We start from the raw sequence: 11,678 nt of genomic DNA, 5'->3' as shown, positions 1-11,678 counted from the left end.
AAGGCAAACACAATTATGACCTTTTCTCTCTCATGCAGACTTCTTTGGGATACACCCTACTCCTAAAGCCAAACTAAATACTAAACCAAACACCTAAATACACCTAACCCCAAACTAAATACTAAACCCTAAAACTCTGTAGTACCTAGCAATGTTTGACTATCCACTGGAATTGCAATATTACAAAGAAGAAACCTGTTTCCCTTCTAGGTGGAAGAGAGGGAGAGAGAGAGAGAGAGAGAGAGAGAGAGAAACTGAGCAAGGGACAGGGGTAGGGCTGGGGTGGGGTGGGAACGACCATGGTATTGATTTGTAAATGAATGAGGCACAGTCATCCCTAGTAGCTTTTAAGCACTGGGTTTGTCAGGAATTAGACAATGACCAAAGGTAAATATGCTATACACCCAGTGCACAGGGGCTAAATCACATTATACGTCCAGTACACAGGGGTGACAACACACGATAGACCCAGTACACAGGGGTTGCAATGCAATATACATCCAGTCCACAAAGGGCTAAAACACACTACACGCCCAGTGCACAAGGAGTAAAACACATCCAGTACCGAGGTATTTCTGTTTCAGGTGGGTTTCACTGCATGGCAGACATGGGTCCAGCCCAGGACAGAGTGATTGAGTATAACAGATCAGTCATAATTGTAAGTCGCTTTGGATAAAAGTGTCAGCTAAATGCCATAAATGTAAATCTGTTACCAATTTCTGATAAACATGATTTTTATCACCATTAAAAGACTAAGCAAAACTTGAAGGTATACACAAGCCTTTTAACATTTACAGAATTTAGCTGATACTTTTATCCAAAGGGATTTACAATTCTGGCTGAATATAACTTGACTAATTGAGGGTTAAGGGTCTTCCTCAGAGGCCCAACAGTAGGCCCCTTGAACTGGCAACCTTCTGATTACTAGATGAGAACCTAAACCAGTGAGCTACCACTGCCCTAGTTTGTTTTGATATTTGATCATCTTCAAAGCAAGATTTGTTGGTGAAAATAAGTGACAAATGACACCAATGCTTGTTCGTGCATAGATTTGCACAATCATTTGTACTGTATTTTATTAGGAAAACTGTAGACTAGCCAGGCCTACTTAGTTTGTAGTTAACACTGTCCTCAGCCAACACTGCTATTCAGAAACATTAATATTATATATTTCTGCAGGTAAAACTACAGGTCTCTGCTCCATAACCATTATATCTGACATATACAATATGAATTAATTTGGTCATCCGTTTCAAGTATCTAGTTAACTTCCAAATCTACAAAATCATCTGGCTAGCTAACTTTCTAAACTGGGTTTGTCTTGGCTAGTTAACAGTTGTTTTTCTTCTTTTTTAGGTTTTGGCAGTCTAAAAAGATAACTAACTTTTTGCTGAATCAATTGGTAGTCAATCACACACCAGCTGCTTTCCATTTTAGATAGCTAGAAGTTTTGTGTTTTTGCAGCTTTCATACTGAACACCAACAGTGTCACTCTGGGCATAACTGTAATGACTAAAGCAGTGGTATTCAAATCTGTGCCTCAAACCCAAATCCGGTCCAGGATTTTTAATCACTTGTAGTTGATTAAATGATTCATGTAACTGGTTGGCCAATAGATAAAGGGAGGGTGGAAAACCTGTAGGGCCTAGACCTTGAGGACTGTGATTTGAATACCTCTGCTCTATAGCTATACTTAATTGAGCCAATCAAATTGTTTACCCTGTGTGGCCACTTTGCTAGACAGAGCTCCAAAATAAGGAAACCTAATGCAGAAAAACAAATTTTTAAAAGATGGACAAAGAAATTAAGCATTCTTCTGGCAACTAGTTCTAAACCAACGTGTCTTACGTGTTCAGAAAATACAGCAATGTTAAGTGCCACTATGAAAAAAAAGCACAAATTGTTTGAGCAAACCTATCCACTGAAGTCTGAGTTGAAAGCGTGAAAAATAACCGAACTGAGAGGCCAGTATTACAGACACCTGATTCATCACACATTCATTTACAGCACAGCAACATTATGTGAAAAGAGGTTCATTAAAGCTAGCATTGATTATGGAGCAACATAAGAGAACATGGGACAGTTGATTGATGGGACAGTTGCAAAAGAGTACTTTACTTGAGAATAAACAAAAAGATGAGTTGTGAGAATATAAAATCAAACAAATCCCATTGTCGGCTTCAACAGCAACCAGAATCAAGCATATGCTTAGCCATGGATGAGGGTACAGATGTCATGTAGGGAAGCAGATCACGCTGGGCTCTAATAAAAGAAAAATATTCTAATCATTTTTGGGCCCTTCTCAGTCACAGGCACTTAGGATAGTCCTAAACTTCCCTCCCCTCCAACCCCCCCCCCCCCCACCAGTGGCCCTGGATGTATATGAGATTTTTTTCACAAAAGGTAAGAAAGACCTCTGTGAGGACCTGTTGGTTGTAACACCACTTACACAAGGAGAGTACATATACACAGCAAAAACAATGCAGCTAGGACAGAGGGGACAGACTGGAAACAGGTGGTCTCAGTCAACACAGATGGTGCCACTGCCATGGTAGACAGTGGGGGGGGAACAACCCTGATCTCAATGCTTACTACAGTATCATCCCTCAGTTTTAAGAGTTTTCTGAAGAAATGAACTCAATGACAAAACTCATCCCGTCCACACGCATCACCTGCAGAGAGACTTCCTGAAAGATGATGACGCAAATATCAATGACCTGCTACTGCACAACAGTGTAAGATGGCTGAGCAAAGATGTTTCAGATCCATTCAAAAATATATTTTTTTGCTTTCTTAGAACTGCTTAAAAGTCAGAAAGCAACACAGTTTTCATTATTTTTTGCAAGATGAGCACAACCTTCACTGCTCAAAAAACTAAGGGAACACTTAAAATCATCATAACAATATAACAACAAGACATTTAAATATCACGGCTTTCAGTTTGTCCAGTCAGGAAGCACAAGCGATTGTGAATCAATTTCACCTGCTTTGGTGCAAATGAAAGTGACAACAAGTGCACTGGATAGGCAACAGCAAGACAACCCCCCTAAAAGGGAATGGCTTTGCGGGTGGTGGTCACAAACAGTTACCCTGTCCTTATGCTTCCTGACTGATTCTTCTCTACAGTACTATAGTTCTGTGTTTTGCTAGTGTCTTTGTTACTACTGGTAGCATAAGGAAGTACCTGTAGCCCATTCAAGTTGCACAGATAGTCCAGCTCCTCCAGGATGGCACATCCATTTGTACCATCACAAGACGGTTTGCTGTTTCTACCAGCACAAGAGCATGGAGGAGATACCAGGACACAAGAAATTACACAAGGAGAGTTGGACAGGGCTGTAGAAGGAGCAGCAAGATGAGCATCTTCTCCTTTAAGCGAGGAGGAACAGGAGGAGCACTGACAGAGTCCTACAAAATGACCTACATCGGGCATGAAAAAGAAGAGCCTCCATAAGGGTGGCATGAGGACATCCTATAGTGGGACCTGTGCTCACAGCCCAGCATTTGTGTGTAGGCCATTTCTGGATGACAAAAGCTACTGATGCCATTGCACTGGCCCTCACTTTCCACACACCTGAAAACAATTGAGAACCTCTGGGATGATCCTCTGGGATCAGTGCATCCAACTCTGCCAAGCAGCACTACAGACACCTGTGCTCACTGGGAGGAGATCCACCAGGACACAACCGGCCATCCCATCAAGAGCATGCCCAAATGTTTTTGGAATGTGATTTATTTTTTTAACTTTGATTTTCAGTGTGACTTTGAATACAGTCCTCAATGTGTTGATGATTTTGATTTCCATTTACCATTGTTAAGTCATTTTGTTCCCAACAAAGTACACAATTTATATCAGTAAAGATTTTCAACTTGAATATTGAATCTTTCTTTTCAATCTTTCTTTCATCCAGATACAAGTGTTCCCATAATTCGTTTTGAGAATTATAGATAAGGTTGCTGTCCACTCCTTCCAAAGGAAGTTAGACATTTTCAAAGATCTTCAAGGAGAATGTACACATTTTCCAAAAGAGCAGGAACAGATTCAGGGTGAGAGAGATGTTTCTCCCTAGGCTGACTTCATAAACAAGCTGATTGGAAACTGCAGTAAAAGATTTGAAAGCTTCAGCCTTGGGTAGCAAGCAGCTCCTCCAGCTAAATCCTAAATCTTTTCCCTATCAGAGAAGTCTGAGGCTTTCCAAACTCTTGACACAGACCTTCAAGAGGGTGCACGCTGGATGTCTCCAGCTTGAGCTCACTGACCTGCAAGTAAATATTGCATTAAGAGAGCAATTCAAGGCAACTTACCATGCCACTTTCTGGCTACTGTCTCTGTGTTTTCCCCGTTATAAACAAAGTAGCACTGCACACCTTGAGCATGTTTGTATCAGCTTTGTCCACTATGAACATTATCTAAGACAACTGGAGTAAAAAAAAAAAGTTTGCTCTATCATTAAGAATTTGTTGGTTCAAACCCTACTGACGACCAGAGCAAAATTAATACTGCTTTCTGGGTGGGAGGGTTGACATAACTCTGTGCTTGTCAGTCATGGCCAGTCATGGATGCCTGTCTGCTCATGCTGAGTGTGTTCAGCTGCCCTGTGCTGCAGTGTGGGCAGCTGTTTAAAAAAGATGTGGTACTTGGCCTCACGTGTCTCAAGTGGAAGCCTGCTGCACCCTCCAGGGTTGGTTGGTGGTGTATGAGAGGGTAAGCTTAGCTAGCTAATGGGTGGGAATTGGCTTAATGACTAAACTGAAAGAAAAGCAGTGAGCACCTACACATGTACATGAGAACTGCATTAACTACATTCAAGCCAAGAGTCAAACTACTGGCAGGGCAGTACAACCTTCCTTCTCTATGAAAGGTAGCACCTTTTCTTAAAGAGGCACTTTTTATTAATTTTATTCTGAAGATTCTGTCTCACTTTCTTTTACTTGAAATGTAGGCTTTAAGTTCATGAGGGTGGAACTACTTATATTTATGGTAAAGATAGCTATTTGTTTACTATGCAAGTATAGTATGACCAGTTTGTATGTATGTTAAAAGTATGCTTGAAAATTGACAATAAATGTTGTTGAAATAATAGACATTGTTGATTTTACTTTTACTTTACTTAATATACATAGTCTTGGGCTATAAGATGCAGTCTAGACTTTATGAGCTTTGGGACTTTGTTGGGAGAACATATTAGCAATTGCACCTCACTGAATTTGAAATGAATTCCCCTGGCTCAGGTGACGTTTCATGCAGTTCAGCTAAACATGGTGTACAAATGAAATTCCATAGATGGGTTAACGTTTATCTGTGTTCACATCTAAAGTATTCTGCCCAGTGCCAGGAATAGTTCTTATACTATTCACAGTCACTAGAGCGATTAGCTGGAACCAAACCTGTGATGTCTTGAATAGTACTTAAACTCTGATTGTGAGGTTACCACCTTGCAGGCAGTCCCACACACATGCACGTGGGCTTGCATGCACATTTATCTTGTTCTATTTTAATGAGAGTTACTGTGCAGGACTTAAATAACATCCTGCTCCATAAACATATCCGCCATATCCTCTGCAAATGTCCATACATCTGCAAATACGCACACACACACACACACACACACACACACACACACACACACACACACAGCTTGTGTTCTCACCAAGACCATGCGTGGGGAACATATTACTCCAGTACTTTCAGTCTTTCTTCACTGGTTACCAATCAATTTTAAAATGCTGGTGCTGATCCATCAAGCACTACATGAGAGGTTCTCTGGTATATATCAGACATACTGGCCTCATCTAAGACTGTGGAATCAGGTGCTGTTAGTTGTTCCTTGTACAATGTTCAAATCACAAGGGAATGTGCTTCTGCAGTGCAGACACCCAAACATCGGACTAATCATCCCATAGCTGTAAGACTGACAGATTGTTCCGATTTTTAAGAAATTAACGCAACACCTGATTTATTATCTTTACTTTTGCCTTAGTGGTGCCTTTTTATGCTATGTCTAATGTCCACAGTTTGTGGTTGTGTTTCATAGTGTAACATTAGCACATTTTATTGTACTATGAAGCTTTTTTCTGTCTAGAAAAGTGCAACATAACAAATGAAAATGGACTTCCTTCCACATAGTGACATTAAAAGAGAAAGAGCAGATAGTACTGATGGACCCCATGAGACAGCCAGCATACTACAGCATACTACAGTATACTACAGCATACTACGGATTTTGTTTCTCAGTTAGACTGGGTCTCAGAGCTCCAGGTTTCACACTGCTCTAGGTCTTTGGTGTCTAAATGCTGCAAAAGATCTCAATGGCATAAACACAGTCCTGCTATACACAAAGAGGATGAGTTAGTCTCATTACCAGGCACTCAGGGTTCCACAGGCTCCCTATCAGCTGCACATTGAGGCCAGGGGTGAGAATACATATGTGTGTGTGTGTGTGTGTGTGTGTGTGTGTGTGTGTGTGTGTGTTCTGATCATGGGCAAACCAGAGTATAAACAACCTAATTGGCTCTAAAACAATTCAGACAGTCCTATCCTGATGCAGAAGCTATCTGAAACCAAAACAACTCAGTCAGGGTGTATGTTTGATGTGGACTCTGGTTTACTAGACAATAGATTCCCTTAAAAGAGATTGTACACTCAAAACCAGCTCAAACGAGTCACAGAGTGACAGCAAAGCAACCGTGGGATTAGAGCAGAGACGGCCAACCAAATCGCACCATCACTCTCCCAGTGCCCTCATACAGTATCCTCCCCAGGAACCGCAGCTTCTGGGACACACCGAGGCTACACAGGAAGTGGCTGTCTGCACTGAGGCCATGAGCCAATACACTTCCTGAAACTTCAGGGAAAAAAACAGAGGAATTGGTAAATGAATCACATAAAAGCAGTCCCAACCCTTACCCTGTTATATATTTACTGGTTACAAAAAGTGAGGTAAGTCCTCCACCTCTCTCTTCTTTCCACCCCTCTCTCACTCACTTCCTCTAGAAAGACAGGAAGAGAATCACGGCTGTTTTGTATCAACATCCACAAGACAACCAAAAAAAACAAACAAACAAATAATCTCAATTCCAGAGTGAGTGCATTCACTGTGCCTTATGAACCTACACTAAGGGACCATGCAGTTCCACATAACAGAATCACTGCAAGCCAATCCTGCACTTCCAGTGTGGGGGAATGAGTACAGTGATTCAGCGCTGTCAGAGATAAGACAGCATGTGGCTTTTTCTCTTTCCCCATGTTTCTTTCTCATGCCCTGCTTCTCTCTCATACAATCACACCCCTTTCTTTCTCCTGTAGGCAGTAATATACTTCTCTGTCTCACACAGACACATGCTGCCGAACACTTCTCTGTGGCACTGTCTTTTGTCCGTTGCCTCCTGTTCCTACATCTCCAAGAGTTTGCGCGTGCACGCACACACACACACACACACACACACACACACACACACACACACAGAGAGAGAGACAGACAAAGAGAGAAACACAAAACTTCTGGACCACCACCAGGGGTTATATTAACTCACATCTTAGATTGCAGCCATAAGCTCTGGAGAACGCACACACAGTAAACTCTAAAGTGGAGTATTGTTAAACTCCTGCAGCGAGGGAAAGGCAGTTCATTGCTTCAATGCTGCTGTTGCAGCGAGTTTGCGATCAGACCATCCAGTGCCCCTAGGAGAGTGGGGCTACGCCGGCAGAAGTGGGTCCGGTGACTCCGGTTTCCCGCGGAGGCGCTCACAAACAGCAGAGACGTAGGAAATTAAGCAACCGCGACACAATCAGAGCTGACTAAAGGCCACGCGCACTGAAGCGGAATTAAAGAGCTGTCGAGTAGGCTACGTCACTGAAACACTAACACCCATTCAGTGGTCACTCTGCTGCTCCTCGCTTTTCCTCTAAAACATGTAAACGCAAGTACACTCAGATGCGCGCAAAATGGTTAAAAGACAGGGCTACTGTTTGGTCTGTGTGCTTTTTCCCCTACTTGGCTGTTCTTTTGCTTCCTGGAAAGATGCACATCAGTGAAAGGCGGCAGGCTTGCGCAGGAATCCTGCAGTCCCAGCGGGAATCCATACGGACACACTCCATGCGGACACTTCTGGATAAACGCTTGGATCCACACTCAATTTCCACGCGTAATATCTGACCTTAAAGTCTCCTGGCGCACCATTCACAGAATGCTCCCAAACAGCGAGACGAATACTTGGTAGAAATAACATAGACTCTTTCACAATCACAGCGTGTGAATGTTATGCATGATCATGTCTTTACGGATTTCGTTAATTTTGTTAAACTTTTCGAATTCCGCAAAAACATTCGCGCGCCTGCTACGCATAAATTCATGGCGTAAATAAATCTCTCGAAAATGACCCAGGAATACAAATCACACAACTCTCGACCGATCTTTAATGTCATCAACAGCGGAGCGGAGCCTTATAACCGATCCAGTATACATGCGGACTGAATCCGTTACTGTCGATAACGTCTGCTCCCACTACATTCTTAACAAACTGTAGTATGCGAGAGAGCATAGTTTTACACCCCGTAAGAAAAGGCGGCGCGCTTTTATCTGTTTCTTTTGATTTGTCCATTGTTTAGGACGCAAACCCGTCCGAGTGGGAGCGAACCATCCAAACCGAAAGATGAGAATCCCAACACGGAAACAAACGTTAAAAACTAACTTACCTTAAAAACCGCGTGGCACGCAGAACATAAATATCCGCAATGTCCCTCGTGTCCTGTTTTTAAATACCTCCGCTTCTTCACACACAAGCTCCGAGAACGGACTAAACGTCAGCGAGTGAGTAACTGAGTCAACTCACAGGGAGCTCAGCAAGTTGAAGTGTCAAATTACATTGGCTATTCTATTACCAAAGGTCCACGCTCGCGATCTGAAGTAAAACCTGTCCTGGAACACTATGATCGGAGTGAGAGTAGGAAAATGAAAATAATTTTCCGTTTGACTGGGGAGTGTGCTGTTTAACATCAATAATTCACGGCGATAAAATATAGAAACATACGAAATGTCATTCTGTCAAAATCAAAGTGATACGAAAAGGTTAATCAAACTATATACCATTTCGGAATGACAGAGCTTATACGTTTACTAATTGATTAACAAATATCCTACGTAAGAAGAACTGTGGTCTACTTTTTAGTAGACACGGTACATGTTAACCAAGTACTGATTTGAAGTGAAAAAACACTTGTGTGTGTGTCGTTTTCGCAAAAGCATTGAAACCAAACTGTTTAACAGATGATGCTTTTGTGAAGCTCATCTCTACGTGTGAACTGGACAGTAGGCCAGTGATTCACACTCACAATGTCTGTGCAGGTATACCTTGATGACCCGTGAGGAATGGAGCCGATCCTTTTTGGAGATCCTTGCTCCGTGTTTTTCGGAAAGCCGATCTCTGGTGGAGGGCTCGGAATAACAAAGAACATGTTTGAGAGCGTCGCGACTTCAGTGGCTGAGAGAGCTTGGTTGGTGGATGACGTCACGGAATTAGGCTCGGTGGAACTCGTGCTCTCTGTCCGTCTCGCTTTCAGCACGCTTGCACACCAGCACGCGCTTCCTTAATCCATGCGTAAAAATGTGTATTTTTGTTTTGCTTTTAATATGTTGGATAATACACATTCGCATATAGGAAATACTGCCATTACATGATGTAATTAACATATCATATCATAACCATTATTGTCATTTCATTTAATAAATCTGAATATGAAAAATACATTAACATGTTAATACTATCTTTGGCATTACATTGGAATTACTCACTGACCATATTTCCTGATATTACTTTAAAGCATTTTGTTACTTTTAAAAGTCCAGTTTTACTCTGGTCTGTTCAAAATGATTTCTAAAGATGCCATGAATATCATTCCTGTTGCCTTGAGTGTGTTGACAATAACAGATGATCATGTTGATGATCAAAATGCACAATGTTTAGAATGAAAACATATGGCTCTGTCTGACCCCTTACTCTCCCTAATCTGGGGAAAAGAATTTAAGGCCAGCGCAGGTGTGAGGTCACGAGTGTGTCCCAATCGTGACCGCTACTGTTTCCCTCCTCCACAGATCTACGGCACCACCATCTGCCCACACATCTCCTACTGTAAAGCCCAGTTCAGGGCAACTCACTTCACATACTGATTGCACCGATCAAACTCAGCCTGTTTTAATCTAGGTAATAATTTCACATGAATTAGAGGAGTAATTAAGTGAACTTCAGCAGGTTTTATAGGACAGAACAGCACAGTTTGGGATGGGATAAAATGGGACTAGAGAGGATAGAACGTTTCCACTACATTGTTTTGGTAAAAATGTATTTTTTTTAAGTGAATTGTTTTACATGAAATTAATTACTAATTGATTAATTGATTCAGTGTACAGCATGCAACAACTTTGATCTACAACAAATATAAAGACATAATGAGTGGTAAATACTTAAAGTCCTACTGACCAGCCAGAAAGTGGTTATAGTCCCCACCCCCTCCCCTGCCACCAACACACACACACACACACACTCACACACACACACACACACACACACACACACACGCACGCGTGCGCACACACACACACAGAGCATTGACTGTGGGATAGAGGTTTAAATGCATGTTTTATGGGATTAAGTGCATAAAAGGAGAAAGTTGTTGGGTTTATTTTTGTCTGTTCTCATCATAATTTCCCCAAAGCTACAGAGCCATTCCTGTTCCTAATCCATACTGCACTACGTCACCAGGACCCCTTAGGATGGGTGGAGGATTATAAACATACATATGACAGCACACCAAATTAATGAGAGAGACTCCACACTGTAGCCTTCCTGTCTGTGTATGTCTGCAGTGTGGTCATGACTGATTACACACACACACACACACACACACACACACACACACACACACACACACACACACACACTCATACAGACAGATTATCTCTCTCTCTCTCTCCATACAGACACACATTTTCATTTGCTACACACACACACACACACACACACACACACACACACACACACACACACACACACACACACACACACATACAAACAGATTATCTCTCTCTCCAGACAGACACACATTTTCATTTGCTACACACACACACACACACACTCATACAGACAGATTATCTCTCTCTCTCTCTCTCTCTCTCTCTCTCTCCATACAGACACACATTTTCATTTGCTACACACACACACACACACACTAACACACTCACACATATTAACCCCCTCTACAAACAGACATTCAGGGCCTCCATCACTACTAAAACCCTTACGGTAATTACCATGACAACAGAGGTCTCTGAGCAGAGTAATTAATGAGATACTAGAGTGAATCCACTGTGCACTTCTACAGGCTGTGGAGAGAGACATTATTCATCTGCAGGATTGGGGGGTGGGGATAGACCCCTGAGCATCTTATCACAGCTGATGACAGCAAACCAATGTGTGACAGGCATTTGTGCATAACAAACATAAAAGAAGTCACACACAGGCAGCAATAGACACACAGACCCTCACCTCCTACATACACACGCATCTCATTATTCCATTTTCTTATTTTGTGTTCTGAACATTATTATACAAAAGTGTATTTTACTATTTTTACATAGGGTTATAACAAGGCTGCCTGTTCTATTTCTACTGTCTTTATGTTA

General features: G+C 41.9%; 1 protein-coding gene across 3 annotated transcripts in view; it reads right to left on the bottom strand.

Moving 5' to 3' along the window:
* LOC113581561 (zinc finger MIZ domain-containing protein 1-like) overlaps positions 1-8,817 on the bottom strand; it is a 66,601-nt gene extending 57,784 nt beyond the window's left edge. For all 3 annotated transcript variants that reach the window (XM_035533800.1, XM_035533801.1, XM_035533802.1), the window contains exon 1: positions 8,696-8,817. The gene's annotated coding sequence lies outside the window, so the exon portion shown is untranslated. The remainder of the gene's footprint in view (positions 1-8,695) is intronic.
* Between the last annotated feature and the right edge of the window lie 2,861 nt (positions 8,818-11,678).

Source organism: Electrophorus electricus, chromosome 14 (genome assembly GCF_013358815.1).
Source record: "Electrophorus electricus isolate fEleEle1 chromosome 14, fEleEle1.pri, whole genome shotgun sequence".
NCBI classification, from domain to species: Eukaryota; Metazoa; Chordata; class Actinopteri; order Gymnotiformes; family Gymnotidae; genus Electrophorus; species Electrophorus electricus.
The sequence above is the reverse complement of the archived record's forward strand: the minus strand, read 5'-3'. Positions and strand labels throughout refer to the sequence as shown.